The 15952-nt window shown below is 38.0% G+C and overlaps 1 long non-coding RNA gene across 1 annotated transcript; it reads left to right on the top strand.

Annotated features, from left to right (window-relative positions):
• The first annotated feature begins 1531 nt into the window (after positions 1-1531).
• On the top strand, positions 1532-5864 carry LOC140847602 (uncharacterized). Its single transcript, XR_012127639.1, has 3 exons — positions 1532-1618; positions 1982-2120; positions 5631-5864. It is a non-coding gene; the product is annotated as an uncharacterized lncRNA (long non-coding RNA).
• The last annotated feature ends 10088 nt before the right edge of the window (positions 5865-15952 follow it).

Raw genomic sequence — 15952 nt, 5'->3', positions numbered from 1 at the left:
TTTCCACGGAATGCATGGGCTGAGCCAGCAGGGAGTGTTTCCCAACTGGCTGCTGCAGGCATCGGCCTACTTGGGCTGCAGGAGGGCTGGAAAAGCCTGCGTTTATGCCATCAGTGCTCCTGTGCCTCCAGAACACCTTTCACCACCAGTAGATTTTTCAAACTGCTGCCTCTGTGTTGTGTCTCGGTTATACCGATGCAGCAGGCCTCACTGGTGACAGGAGACAGGAGTCTTAGCATCCATGAGTGCCTCAACTCTCTCTGGTCTCCAGCCCTGTTAATTTTCAAAGCTCAGTGTGGTGGGGTCTAGTCTTCTCAGAACAGATCAGCAGAGCCTACTTTGCTGTATCTTGAGCTCTTATCAGCTCCTCACTCCATTCTTTTTCATCCCTTTTGTGGGCTGTGGTAGGGGAAAGGCTTGAAATCTGATCTGTCACAGCTCTACCCCTTCTTCCTTCTCAGTGTCATATTCTCTTCTTCAAGGGGTTTTGGTGATTCTGTATTCAAAACATTTTAGCTTTTTTTGTTTGTATCTGGAGAGGTTATCACATTGGATTCCTAGCCACTCTGTCCCTCCAATTTTCAACATCAGTATCTTTTCACCTTAGTCTTTACTATAATTACATTGCTAGTTTGTCAGTTTTATAAATGAAGGCAATGAATATCCTAACTTTGAAACTAAAAAGGAAAGAAAACAAATTTTTGTATGCAATTTTAAATATTATTGTGTGCCTTCATAATCTGTCGTACTTTTATTTTTTTACTTATCAAGTGCATATAGTTAGTTGCCTTTATGTGTAAAGCTTGTAATTTAATAATCCACAATTACCTGTCACTTTGCCTTTGATCTCATTTTCACATCCCTTTTCAGTCTAATGTATTCTTTAGTCATTACATGTAGTGTCTGTTAGATAATGTAACTATTCTCTTGCATGTTCTTTCTTAATTTTATTTACAATGGTACAAACTCTTTAAAAATAAAGAGTGTTATTTTGTTTGATTACTGTAGTTTAGCTTCTTGATGTTTTTTTTTTTCCTGTTGTAATTAGAATTTCCATCTGGTTGGTCTTTGTCTTTAATAAACTGAAAAGTAATTTATGCTTTTGTATATTTTTAAAAAGTAAAATATAATTGTTAAAGAACACATGGATTTCTAGAGTAAAGTTTGTGGCTCATTTATACAACCTGTAGGGAGTCAATTGTGATTCCAATCCCATTAATCTCATGTCTTTTTGTTACACCTGGCAGGGTTTCTTTACTTTTCAAGCCTCGGTTTCCTCATGGAAAACTATAATGGCAATTACATAATGAGTTACACTTGGCAGCGTTTCCTTTCTTTTAAATCTCAGTTTCCTCATGGAAATCTATTGTGCCAATTACATCGTGAATTGCCCTAATGTAACCATGGTAAACGACTGCTCAAGTGCTGAGGTGCTGTATTAATCTTGTGAATGTTTTTATCTGTTTTATTTTTTAACTTTAAAGGCTGTTTGCTTTATTCTTAAAGTTGACAGATTTATTCTTTGCCCCCTCCAGTTCCTTTCCCATAGATTGACTGGAAGTCTCATTTTATTTTTGTGAATTATGGATTAATTTCCTCAATATTCCTTCCAAATAAGGTTAGTCTCTGGTTTCTATCTCAAGTTCCTAACGCCTAAGTATTAGTTCCCTCTATTTTAACAGTTCATTGGTTAATAACTAAATTGAATTTTCTCTGCAATTTAAAAGAATTTTGAAGTGTTAATGTTTCCTAAAATACAGAGAAAATGTATTTGTACTCTGATCATTATGTTTTAAGATTTTATACTAAAAATTTTATTCTATATTTATAGACTTTATTGATAATAATCAGATTTTAGAAATTTATTGTTTCCTGTAAAAGTCTAAGAAAACTGTGTTAAGCTGTTTTCTGTATTTGAGGGGAGGTTTGTAAATAAACAGCATGATTTCATTTTTACTACTGCTACTACTTTATTTTATAGCCTACAGACCTGAAGAAACAAAAGATTCCTTAATTGACAGGAGCTGCATTGAAAGATACAAGGAAAACCCAAACCAGTTGAAGTAAATTGAATAAAACTCTGGCCTTAACCTGAATATTTGATACTCTTTGCACTTTCAGTGAGTACCTCATGGTCCTGTCCATTGAATAAATACTGATGCCCTGATAAAAGCAATATATTAAAAACATAAATGCAAAATTAAAATTTCCATCAATATTATCACTTTAAACAAAGAACTCTAGGAATGAATATTTCTTTAAATGCTATCTACAATGTACTTAATCATCTAAAAGTCACTAGGTTATTTAATACTCTTTGCTATCTATCCTCTATTATGAGAGGTGTAATGTTGTCTATGTGCACAACAATTTACTGTAAGAAACAAAAAATATGTCTAAACATTTAAAGGAAAATGCAAAATGATTTATGTGTCTGTATGATTTAAGCCTTATTTACATATAAGAATTAAGATATCTATTTGTTATTATATTGGCATTTCTCTTTGAAATTTATCAAGTAATAATAGAAAACATTTATCTTTACAGTATAGCACCAGTCATAAATTATCTACAATAGAAAAAAACTTCAATCTTCTTGAATATAATTTTTATGCATATAATCAATTTGCTTTTACTATGTAGTATAAATATTCATTATACACATGTTAATGATAAATTGTAATGTATTATTTTAACCATTCGTTCCTTATGACGGGTTTTGGTGTACAATCTATTTTGTCTGATATAGATATGGCTAGCACTACTCTCATGGGTTCCTATTTGCATGGGATCTCCTCTTCTTTTAAGTTTAGCCTACGCTTTTGTTTACGTTAAAGCAATTCTCTTTTAGAGAGAGGATAGTTGGAATATTTAAACATCTTAGTGGGTCCTTCAATTAGGTCTTGTACTCCAGATATATATTTAGTTAACAGATATATAATAATTTGTGTTGCTTTTTTCTTCATTTCTGTCTTGGAAATTTCTTAGTCTTTCTCTTCCTTTCTCCATTCTCTTGTGTTTCACTGATTTTATTCTACTGGCCAATATTGATTCCCTTCTAATTTTTTTATTATATATTGTAGACGTTTCCCTGTGTTTACCATTACAATATAAGGAAATATCTGAGTTATAATACTCAATTTCAACTGATACCAACTTAATTTCAAATGACATAGAAAGTCTTCCTCACATCTATGACCTCTATATTATGGAGGACATTATTTTTATGTAGGGATTAGCAATATCAGTTTGTAATTTATGATTCTTTTAAAATTCTTTACTAGAGTAAATGGTTTACACATATATTACAGTAGTGCAGTTTCTTATGTTTGTTACATATTTACTTTACCTTGGATATATATTTTTTCAAATGCTTTTCCTCGATATTTATCCTCTTTTCACTACAATTTGAAGAATTCCTCTAATCACCTTGTGAATCATTTCTAGGGAAATTTTCTCAACTTTTTTTAATGTGGGAATATATTAAAGTCTCATTTTAAGAAATTTTTTTAGATACATTATTCTTAGTTGTCATCATCATCTTTTCAGCATTCTGATATATCATTAGACTCTTGAGACTGCCAGATTCTTCATGAAAAGACTGGTAATACTCTAGGAACGTTGCAGTGCCCTCATGAGTGAGAACCAAGGGAACACATATGCGCTGCTGAAGCCCCGTGTGCTTTGCCATTCCTGGGGTGTTGCCCATTCCCTGGAAGAGAGAAAGACAGACCTAGCAGGAGGGCTGAGGAAGCAGAGAGCAGTTTTTCCCGGCTTCCCCAACATCTGGGTGGGTGCTGTGGCAGTGTTGGGTTTTAGGGCCCACTCTTGGGACTGTGACTTGGGAGCAGCTGAAAGGACGTGGGCAGAAAGACAGGAGATGGGGTGAAGCACAGAAGGCCAGTGTGGCAGGGAGAGAAGAAATGGAAAAGGGTGGCAGGGAGGAGAGGCACAGCACCCTTGACCACAGGACCCTGGGGATGGGGCTACTCATGGTCACGTGGAAGGGATTTCAGCATCACTGCCTAGATTTCATGATCATTTCCATGGTGAGAACCCTATTCTGAACACAGCTTGCTGCAACAGCTCCCCTCTGGTTTTTGAGTTTTGATCAATGACCAAATTAAGAGATCAAGCATATGGAGACAATTGACAACACCACCACAAAGCTATTCAACGAACCTCTGAGCACGTCCAGACTTTCCATAGCCAAATGTCATATTAGGCTTTTAGTTCTCAGTAAATTCAAAGAGGAAATATATTTTTACTCAGACAAATTCTAACATTCTGTGAATTGAATACCTTGACCAGCTGGTTAATGAGTGCATTGACAGAGGAATGAATGTAAGATCAATTGAATCGTGGCTTTTCAGTTAATATCCCCTTCATAAAGGAAATCATATTGAAAGGATCATATCGAAAAATCTATCTTTGTAGCCAGAAAACAAATTGTTGTCAGAAAAAATTTGCTGAGGTCGGCAACCTGCAGTATGAGGAGTGTTTATTTTTAGGACCTTGCTGGTTTCCAAGAATTTCCTATTCACAAGGCTAGTTTGGTTGACCCCTGGGCAGAAAAGAGTTAAAAGAGCATGTCAGATACTGCTCTCTGAAAAATGGTCTGCTGGTAAGATTGGACCGTGGCTGGCATCTGGGACCTTGGTTTTCAGGTAGGTGCACACCATTCCTGTAACTGATAGGGGTGGCTCAGTGTGTATAAACTATTTCTGCAAATTGTATAATTTTCCCTTAACTCCTGCTTTCCTTCTTGGAGTCTGGGATTTTGGTGTAGGAGTGGAAGAGGGCACCTAAGTGGCTAGCCCCCAGAAGGAACCCCAGGTGCTGTCTCTAATACGTTTCACTGGGCAGAAAAATCGCACTCACGTTGCCCATTTTTGCTGCTGGTTGACGAGCGTGCTCTTGGTGAGCCCTCAGGAGGAAGAGTGCGAAGGAAAGCCTGCCCGTAGATTCTTCCAGATTCTCCCTAGGTCTTCTTTCCCCGTATGTAACAACTCTGCCACCACGACGAATCTTCGCCAGGTGAACAGCTATATGCTGAGTCCCAGGCCTCCTTCTGGTGACCCTCTCACTGTTACGTGATCTTGGAGACCCTCAGCAAAGCCACTTGCCACAGGCCTTTCACCTCTGCGGGCCTTAATTTGAAAAGCAGCGCAGACTTAATGCATTTCATCAGAAAGTTTTCGAAAGACTGGGTGTTCCCCCCTGTTCTGACAAGATAAACAGAATGCCAAAGGTATTTGCAGTCTGTGACTTCAATACATACAAAGTGCAGCGAACACCTTACCCAGTAGGAAACTCCGGGAGGGAACCAGGAAGGCAGTGAATGTACACAGCAGAAACAAGAGTGCACTTCTTAAAGAACAATAAGACAGAACTGTCGTTGTTCCTTTAGCCTCAAGGCACAGCTTTCTTTGGTGTAAGAACTGCGGGGAAAAAGTCTAAGAAGCCATATGAAGTTCCGTTGTGTTGTGGGCTTCTGCAAGTATCAGCCAAGGGAGAATGTGGACAGAACTAGAAAGGGCTCCTGTTATTAATGAATGTCATCTTTACAAGTATAATAACATCGTTTTCACTGCAACATCGGTATGTGTTGTGTGTGCTCTTCTTTCTAGGTGCTGAAGGGCTGTTAATATTTGTGAACAAAGGAAGGAAAAACAGTCACGTGGTATATATTGAAATTCTGTTGAAAACAAAGGAACAAAACAGTGTTCACTGAGATCAGAGCATTAAGAAAAGATGCCTGATATCACATATAATGAAAGTGCCTTGCACAATAAAAATGAAAAGCCACGAAGAGATCTTGTAACAGAATAGCAAATGGTGGAGGACAATAACGCAATGTACATCTCAGCATCACTATGGTTTTTTCTCATCCTTTAGCACAACGTAGTTTTCAGGATGAATAAAATGCAATATTCAGACAGTATTTTAACACATTTCATATGGTTTGCTAGGGTGGTCCCAGGAAGTCGGTGATAATTTAAGAAAGAATTTTCATCTAGTGAGAATATGGCAGGACACTCTTTTCATTCCTTTAAGATGCCTGTGGCATTTACTCATCTTCTGTATCTGCCCCCCTAGCCTCCATCTTTCCTCTGCCAGCCATTTACTACTTCACAGCCTTATAATTTTCCTACAAGCTAAATGATTTCTTAATGGAAAGGAAGTTAAAAGATTGGGCTTAAAGAGAAATAGGATTTGAGAGAGCTGCAAAAGTTTAGGATTTAGAATGAAGAGTGGTTTGAAGACTATAGTGTCTTATCACTAGGAGAGTTGCTCTTAGTGCAATGCATAAGCCTTTTGAAATGATCTGTCCTTAAATGGGAAGGGATGTTGTCAATAATTATGGCCATCAAAGGATTATTTTCCAGTATTCTCAGCCTAGTTAGAATATATAAATCATTTATAACAGAGGTGTTTTTATTTGTTACATTCTTCTTAGGTGAGTCTCTTTGGATTCACAAAATGCTAAGACTTTAAACTCCTTTATGGAAGGAAAGTGACTCAATCACTCCTTACTTAGATCTTTGTTCTCGCACCCCCAGATTCTCCTCAATGCTTACTCCATGACAGGAATTCAGAGAAAAGGGTAGGAGGTGATGGGGGGAATCCGTCCTAATTTTGTTGCTGTTATAAAATATTAATTTGAGAGGCTGAGCCAACATGCTGGCATGAGTAGGACAGTGGGAATCTCCTCCCCAAAGCATATATATTTTTGAAAATACAACAAATACAACTAATCCTAAAAGAGAGACCAGAAGACACAGGACAACAGCCAGACTACATCCACACATGCGAGAGCCCAGCGCCTGGTGAAAGGGGTAAGATACAAGACCCGGCCCAGCGGGACCAGGGCGCCCCTCACCCCAGATCCTGGCAGCAGGAAAGGAGTTGGAAAAGGAAGGGAGAGGGAGCCTAGGACTGCTAAACACCCAACCCTAGCCATCTGCACCAGATCACAGACACAGTGCTTGTGTGGAGGGCTGGAAACCAGGGAAACAGGGCAGCAAGACCTCTGAGTGGGTTCTGAAGACGATACCCCTGCGGCAAAGAAAAGCGAGTGCTTTTTGAAAGTCTTAAAGGGACAGGAATGCAACAGCTGGATGGAAACAACACAGGTCACAGTCCAGCAGCTGGAAATTCCAGGGAATACCGGGTGCACTAACCCCCTGGGCAACAGCTCGGAGACCCCTCATGGAAGTAAACAGCCAAACAGCCCCCCACCCAGTACCCCTCTGGGGCCGGCCATAGCACAGAAGCAGACTAAGGTGGGCCATGCCCTCAGCAAGGGACCTTCCTTGATACCAGCTGAGCAAGACACAAAGACCCATTCTACACGCAATTACCCAAAAAAAAGCCACTAGGGGTCACAGTTGTCCCAGTAAAGACAGACAAGTAGCAACTGGAAAGGTTGGCCCACCCAGCTGACAGTCAATAGCAAATATCAACATGAAAAGGCTAAACAATTTTGATCCAGACAAGACAAACCCAGACAGCTTCAGCATCTGCTACATCTTACTCTGAGAAGGAACCTGGGGAGATAGATTTAACCATTCTTCCTGAAAAGAATTCAAAACAAAAGTCATAACCATCCTGAAAGACTTGCAGAGAAATATGCAAGAACTAAGAAAGGAGAATACAGAAATAAAACAAGCTCTGGAAGGACTTCAAAACAGAATGGACAAGATGCAAGAGACTATTAATGGACTAGAAAACAGAGAATAGGAAAGCAGAGAAGCTGATGCAGAGAGAGATAAAAGGATCTCCAGGAATTAAAGAATTCTAAGACAGCTGGGTGACCAATCAAAATGGAAAAACATCCGCATTATATGGGTACCAGAAGAAGAAGAGAGAGTAAAAGGGACAGAAAGTCTCTTTGAAGAAATAATTGCTGCAAACTTCCCCAAACTAGGGGAGGAAATGGCCTTTCAGACCACAGAGGTGCACAGAAATCCCATGACAAGGGATTCAAGGAGGGCAACAACAAGACACATAATAATTAAAATGGCAAAGGTCAAAGACAAGGACAAAGTATTAAAGGCAGCCAGAGAGAAAAAAAAGGTTACCTACAGAGGAAAACCCATCAAGCTATCATCAGACTTCTCAACAGAAACCCTAAAGGCCAGAAGAGAATGGCATGCTATATTTAATGCAATGAAACAGAAGGGCCTCAAACCAAGACTACTGTATCCAGCACAATTATCATTTAAATACGAAGGAGGGATTAAACAATTCCCAGACAAGCAAAAGATGAGGGAATTTGCCTCCCACAAACCACCTCTACAGTGCATCTTATATGGACTGCTCTAGATGGGAGCACTCCTAAAAAGAGCACATAACAAAACACCCAACATATAAAGAAGGGAGGAGGAGGAATAAGAAGGGAGAGAAATAAAGAATCATCAGACCATGTTTATAATAGCTCAACAAGCGAGTTAAGTTAAACAGTAAGATCATAAAGAAGCTAATGCTGAACCTTTGGTAACCATAAACTTAAAGTCTGCAATGCAATAAGTACATACCTTTCAATAATCACCCTAAGTGTAAATGGACTAAATGCACCAATCAAAAGACACAGAGTAATAGAATGGATAGAAAAGCAATCCATCCATATGCTGCTTAGAAGACACTCACCTCAAACCCAAAGACATTCACAGACTTAAAGTCAAGAGATGGAAAAATACATTTCATGCAAACAACAGAGAGAAAAAAGCAAGTGTTGCAATACTAGTATCAGACAAAACAGACTTCAAAATAAAGAAAGTAACAAAAGATAAGGAAGGACATTACATAGTGATAAAGGGCTCAGTCCAACAAGAGGATATAACCATATAAACATATATGCATCCAATACAGAGGCACCAACATATCTAAAACAAATACTAACAGAACTAAAGGAGGAAATAGACTGCAATGCATTCATACTGGGAGGCGTCAACACACCACTCACTCCAAAGAACAGATCAATGAGACAGAAAATAAGTAAGGACACAGAGGCACTGAACAACACACTAGAAGAGATGGACCTAATAGACATCTACAGAACTCTACATCCAAAAGCAAAAGGATACACATTCTTCTCAAGTGCACATGGAACATTCCCCAGAATAGACATACTAGGCCACAAAAAGAGCCTCAGTAAATTCCAAAAGATTGAAATCCTACCAACCAACTTTTCAGACCACAAAGGCATAAAACTAGAAATAAACTGTACAAAGAAAGCAAAAAGGTTCACAAACACATGGAGGCTTAACAATACACTTCTGAATAATCAAAGAAACAATGACCAAATCAAAATGGAGATCCAGAAGTATATGGAAACAAACTACAACAACAACACAAACCCCAACTTCTGTGGGATACAGCAAAAGCAGTCTTAAGAGGAAAGTATATAATAATCCAGGCATATTTAAAAAAGGAAGAATAATCCCAAATGAATGGTCTAATGTCACAATAATAGAAATTGGAAAACGAAGAACAAATGATGCCTAAGGTCAGCAGAAGGAGGGACATAATAAAGATCAGAGAAGAAATAAACAAAATTGAGAGAATGAAAGAATAGCAAAAATCTATGTAAACAAGAGCTGGTTCTTCGAGAAAATAAACAAAATAGATAAGCCTCTAGCCAGACTTATTAAGAGGAAAAGAGAGTCAACACGAATCAACAGAATTAGAAACAAGAAAGGAAAAATCACGATGGATGTCACAGAAATACAAAGAATTATTAGAGAGTACTATGAAAACCTATATTCTAACAAACTGGGAAAACTAGAAGAAATGGACAACTTCCTAGAAAAATAAAACCTTTCAAGACTGACGCAGAAAGAAACAGAAAATCTAAACAGAGCAATTACCAGCAACAAAACTGAAGAAGTAATTAAAAAACTACCAAAGAACAAAACCCCCATGCCAGTTGGATTCACCTGGGAATTTTATCAGACATACAGGGAAGACATGATACCAATTCTCCTTAAAGTTTTACAAAAAATAGAAGAGAAGGGAATACTCCCAAACTCATTCTATGAAGTCAGTATCACCCTAATACCAAACCAGGCAAAGACCCCACCAATAAAGAAAACTACAGACTCATATCCCTGATGAACGTAGATGCAAAAATACTCAACAAAATATTAGCAAACCGAATTCAAAAATACATCAAAAGGATCGTACACCATGACCAAGTGGGATTCATCCCAGGGATGCAAGGATGGTACAACATTCGAAAATCCATCAACATCATCCACCACATGAACAGAAAGAAAGACAAAAACCACATGATCATCTCCATAGATGCTGAAAAAGCATTTGACAAAATTCTACATCCATTCATGATAAAAACTCTCAGAAAAATGAGCATAGAGGGCATGTATCTCAACATAATAAAGGCCATTTATGATAAACCCACAGCTAACATTATACTGAACAGCGAGGAGCTGAAAGCTTTTCCTCTGAGATCGGGAACTAGACAGGGATGCCCACTCTCCCCACTGTTATTTAACGTAGTATTGGAGGTCCTAACCACGGCAATCAGACAAAACAAAGAAATACAAGGAATCCAGATTGGTAAAGATGAAGTTAAACTGTCACTATTTACAGATGACATGATATTATACATAAGAAACCCTAAAGACTCCACCCCAAAACTACTAGAACTGATACCAGAATACAGTAAAGTTGCAGGATACAAAATTAACACACAGAAATCTGTGGCTTTCCTATACACTAACAATGAACCAATAGAAAGAGAAATCAGGAAAACAACTGCATTCACAATTGCAACAAATAAAAAAAACACATAGGAATAAACCTAACCAAAGAAGTGAAAGACTTATACTCTGAAAACTACCTGTTGGTGCTCCTGTATTGGGTGCATATATATTTATAATGGTTATATCCTCTTGTTGGACTGAGCCCTTCGTCATTATGTAATGTCCTTCCTTATCTTTTCTTACTTAATTTTAAAGTCTGTTTTGTCTGATACTAGTATTGCAACACCTGCTTTTTTCTCTGTTATTTGCATGAAATATCTTTTTCCATCCCTTGCATCAAAAAGAATAAAATACCTAGGAATAAACCTAGCCAAAGAAGTGAAAGACTTATACTCTGAAAAGTACAAGTCACTCTTAAGAGAAATTAAAGGGGACCCTAACAAATGGAAACTCATCCCATGCTCGTGGCTAGAAGGAATTAATACCGTCAAAATGGCTATCCTGCCCAAAGCAATATACAGATCTGATGCAATATCTATCAAACTACCAGCAACATTCTTCAATGAAATGGAACAAATAGTTCAAAAATGCGTATGGAACCACCAAAGACCCCGAATAGCCAAAGCAATACTGAGAAAGAAGAATAAAGTAGGGGGGATCTCACTCCCCAACTTCAAAGCGTTGCTATAAAGCCATAGTAATCAAGACAATTTGGCACTGGCACAAGAACAGAGCCACAGAGCAGTGGAACAGACTAGAGTCTTCAAACATTAACCCAGACATATATGGTCAATTAATATTTTCTAAAGGAGCCATGGACATACAATGGTGAAATGACAGTCTCTTCAACAGATGGTGCTGACAAAACTGGACAGCTACATGTAGGAGAATGTATCTGGACCATTGTTTAACCCCATATACAAAAGTAAACTCAAAATGGATCAAAGACCTGAATGTAAGTCATGAAACCATTAAACTCTTGGAAAAAAACATAGGCAAAAACCTTTTAGACATAAGCATGAGTGACCTCTTCTTGAACTTATCTCCCCGGGCAGGGAAAACAACAGGAAAAATGAACAAGTGGGACTATGTTAAGCTGAAAAGCTTCTGTACAGCAAAAGACACCTTCAATAGAACAAATAGGAACCATACAGTATGGGAGAATATATTTGTAAATGACAAATCCGAGAAAAGCTTGACGTCCAAAATCTATAAAGAGCTCACCATGCCTCAACAAACAAAAAACAAATAACTGAATTAAAAACTGGGCAGAGGAACTGAACAGATAGTTCTCCAAAAACGAAATACAGATGGCCAAGAGACACATGAAAAGATGCTCCACATCGCTAATTATTAGAGAAAAGCAAATTAAAACTACAATGGGTTATCACCTCACACCAGTAAGGATGGCTGCCATCCAAAAGGCAAACAACAACAAATGTTGGCGAGGTTGTGGAGAAAGGGGAACCCTCCTACATTGCTGGTGGGAATTTAAATTAGTTCAGCCATTGTGGAAAGCAGTATGGAGGTTCAACAAAATGCTCAAAACAGACTTACCATTTGACCCAGGAATTCCACTACTAGGAATTTACCCTGAGAATGCAGAAATAAAGTTTGAGAAAGACAGATGCACCCCTATGTTTATCGCAGCACTACTTACAATAACCAAGAATTGGAAGCAACCTAAATGTCCATCGGTAGATGAATGGATAAAGATGTGATACATATACACAATAGAACACTACTCAGTCATAAGAAGAGGGCAAATCCTTCCATTTGCAACAACATGGATCGAGCTGGAGGGTATTATGATAGTGAAATAAGAAAAGCGGAGGATGAGAAATACCAAATGATTTCTCTCATCTGTGGAGTATACGAACAAAGGAAAAACTGAAGGATCAAAACAGCAGCGGAATCATAGAACCCAAGAATGGACTATCAGGTACCAAAGGGAAAGGGACTGGGGAGGAGGTATAAGGTGGAGAAAGAAGAAGTGTGTATTAAGATTAGCATGCAAAATGGGGGGTGGTTGTGAAACTGGAGGGCTGTACAACACAGAGAAGACAAGTAGTAATTCTACAACATTTTGCTATGCTGATGGACAGTGACTGTAAAGGGGTTTATAGGGGGGACCTGGTATAGGGGAGAGCCTAATAAACATAATATTCTTCATATAAGTGTAGATTAATGATAACAAAAAAAAGATAGAAAACGGGAATTACTCCCTGATAGGATTAAACTAACTGTAAATGAGCAATTAATGCATGCTTTAAATATCCTTAATTTTGATCACTTAAAGGGTGTCAGATATTCGGCTATGGAGGTACATTTTCTGATAATATTCCTTTCTCTTAAAAAAAAAGCAGTTACTGTGTGTTGACTTCCAGTGAGTTCTACACAATGGTATAAGGACATATCAAAGTGTGGGCAAAGATTCCATTTGTGTTTATACAGAGGATCAAAGTCTAATTTGCCTACCCAGAAAATGAATTAAGATACAATATGAAGAATAACTTTCAACATCAGCACTCTCTGGAAGAGTCATACCAGAAGATGATCATCAAAAAAACCTCAACAAAGATCCAGGCAATGCTGCAGTTGCAGCTGTATTCATCCCAGCGCTTCTTGGACTTACCATTGGAATGAAGAAGGAGATATCTAAGCTGGCCTGTGCATACAGTAAAACAACAAATTTGACTGGATCTATACTGTTTGAACTCAACCAAGAATTAGGAGAGGTGCAAGTTGTAGCGCTCCAAAATCTTATGACTACAGACTATCTACTGTTAAAAGAACATATGGGATGTGAACAGTCCCCAGGAATGGGTTGTTTTAATTTGTCTGATTTCTCTCAGACTGTTCAAGCTCAGTTGGACAATATTCACCATATCATAGATAAGTTTTCACAAATGCCTAGGGTGCCTAACTGGTTGTCTTGGTTTCACTGGAGATGGCTGGTAATTATAGGTCTGCTTTGGTTATGTAACCATATTCCTATTATGTTAATGTGTGTATGCAATTTAATTAGTAGTTTAAAACCTATACATGCTTAAGTTACTCTACAAGAAGATATGTCAAAGGAATAATCAATCTTCCCATTTTATCTTCCGTCTGCTACTCCTATAGCTTTTCTTCTTCCTTCCTAAATGCAACCCTTAAGTAGAATTCGTGCCTCATATCAAATTTACCAAGTATCATAATTCTTCTAAGTGGTAAAGATACCTCAAGACAAATACTGGGCATAAAAGCCTCAGGGCATAAATCTGCAAAGAAGTAAAAAGCTAACCTTTTCAAACAATATTGCCTCTCTCTCACTTACCAACTTTACATTTCCCTGTATGGCCCCGGGAGATGACTGGTTAACCAGAGATGGGTAAGATTCCTCAAGGGAGGAACAACCTAAGATGGGCACAGTCACAGGGGGGCCATCAGATGAGAAATTGCTAATAAATAGAGGTGAGGCTTAGAACCTCACCCCGCTGTTTTGAGAGAAATCTTCTGCATTTGTGGATGTTTTATTGCCCTTGTCTAGCTTGGATTAACACTTAGTCTACAGGCACACACCTGATCATCTAAATTTGCTCTCTTACAGCACTAAACTATGTTATCTATCTTTATCTTGCATCTATCTACCACTTCAGCATTTTATTAAAAATAATAGTAATAATAAGAGAGAAATGTGGGATTCACATATAAATCAAGTATAAAAATCAAATAAATATGCATATTTGACCTGATTGTTTATAGTTCATAATGTGTGATTAAAACTGAAAGTTTCTGTTATGACTGCCCTTGTGCTGTTAACCATGTAAGAACTTACTCACTATGTAAGAACTTGTTCGTTATGCTTCACAAGATTGGAGACTGACGAGAATCAGGCTTGGGGTGGATTAATGATTGTACATTGAGCATTGAGTCCCCTATACAGAATTTGATTGATGTTAAAAACCATTTGATCAATAAATATGAGAAATGCCCTCTCAACAACAGCAACAACAAAATATTAATTTTACTTTGGAACTGGTAACTGAGAGGTGGATTGTAACTGTATAGTTTTTGTTCTAGAATTTCCACTGGGTTCTTGTTATTATTTTTATTTGTTTGTTTTTGTATCCTTAATATGCAATTACATAAGCAACATTGTGTTTACTAGATTCCCCCCATTATTAAGTCCCCATCACATACCCCATTAAAGATACTGTCCATCTGCATAGTCCACTGGGTTCTTTTTTATAGTTTCAGTTCTTTGTTGAGATTAAAAGTCTTTATATTCATTGTAGGAGTAGTTTGATGTACTTCAGGGAGTATTTTATGTGCACATAAAACAGCTCCTTTAATATTCTTGCCTAATAACTCAGACAATAGATCATCTTAAGATTGATCTTGGTTGATAGGCCTTTCTCTTGAAAATTGAGCCACATTTTCCCATTTTATTGTGTAATTTGGGGTTTACCCTGGATATTGTGAATGTTATGTGTGAAGACTTGATTCTGTTTTAGTCTCCTGAAGTGTTGATTTATTTTAAATGAGGTACAACATTTGCTTGGTTTCAGACTACATTGTCTAAAACTCCTGAATTGACAGTAGCTCCAGTTTCAGTTCTTTGTTTTAGATTCTGCAGGTCAGGAGCCAACCACAGACCTGAACAAAGTTTACAGAGAGAAATTGGTACACACACACACACACACACACACACACACACACTCACACACACACCTCCTCTCCAGTGCCATCCCCTTGCTTTCTGGTGGGTGTGGTTTCCATGGACAGTGCCCTCTGAATCTTCTGGCTAGAAACACTGCAGATTTTTAATAAGGGCTTTAGCCACTCTGTGTAGAGATATATTTGTTCTGTCCCCAGACTAAAAGATGCAAAAATGGGCATTGCACCCTGCCCCTTTTTCCAAGTGTGAAGTCCCATTTTCATTTATTCTCCTATGCCTCCCAGTTACTATTTTATATCATTTTTTGTTATTTTTTCACTGAGTTTGTAATTGTTTCCTACATCATGGTCGGATGTAATAGAGGTACTCAGCAATCCCAATAGCAAAACTGTTTAATTTTTCAGTTTAGGCAATCTAGACATCCCTCCTTGAAACACTGGCTTGACACATTTTCCAGTTTACTTTTGTAAATTAGTTCTTTAGTCTCTAATTAAGGTAAGTTGGCAGCTGAATAATAACACCCCCGACAAAAATAACCATATCCTAATCCCTCTGTGGCACT

This window comes from Manis javanica, unplaced genomic scaffold, assembly GCF_040802235.1.
Source record: "Manis javanica isolate MJ-LG unplaced genomic scaffold, MJ_LKY HiC_scaffold_24, whole genome shotgun sequence".
Lineage (NCBI taxonomy): Eukaryota > Metazoa > Chordata > Mammalia > Pholidota > Manidae > Manis > Manis javanica.
This window is presented reverse-complemented; position numbering and strand designations above follow the sequence as displayed.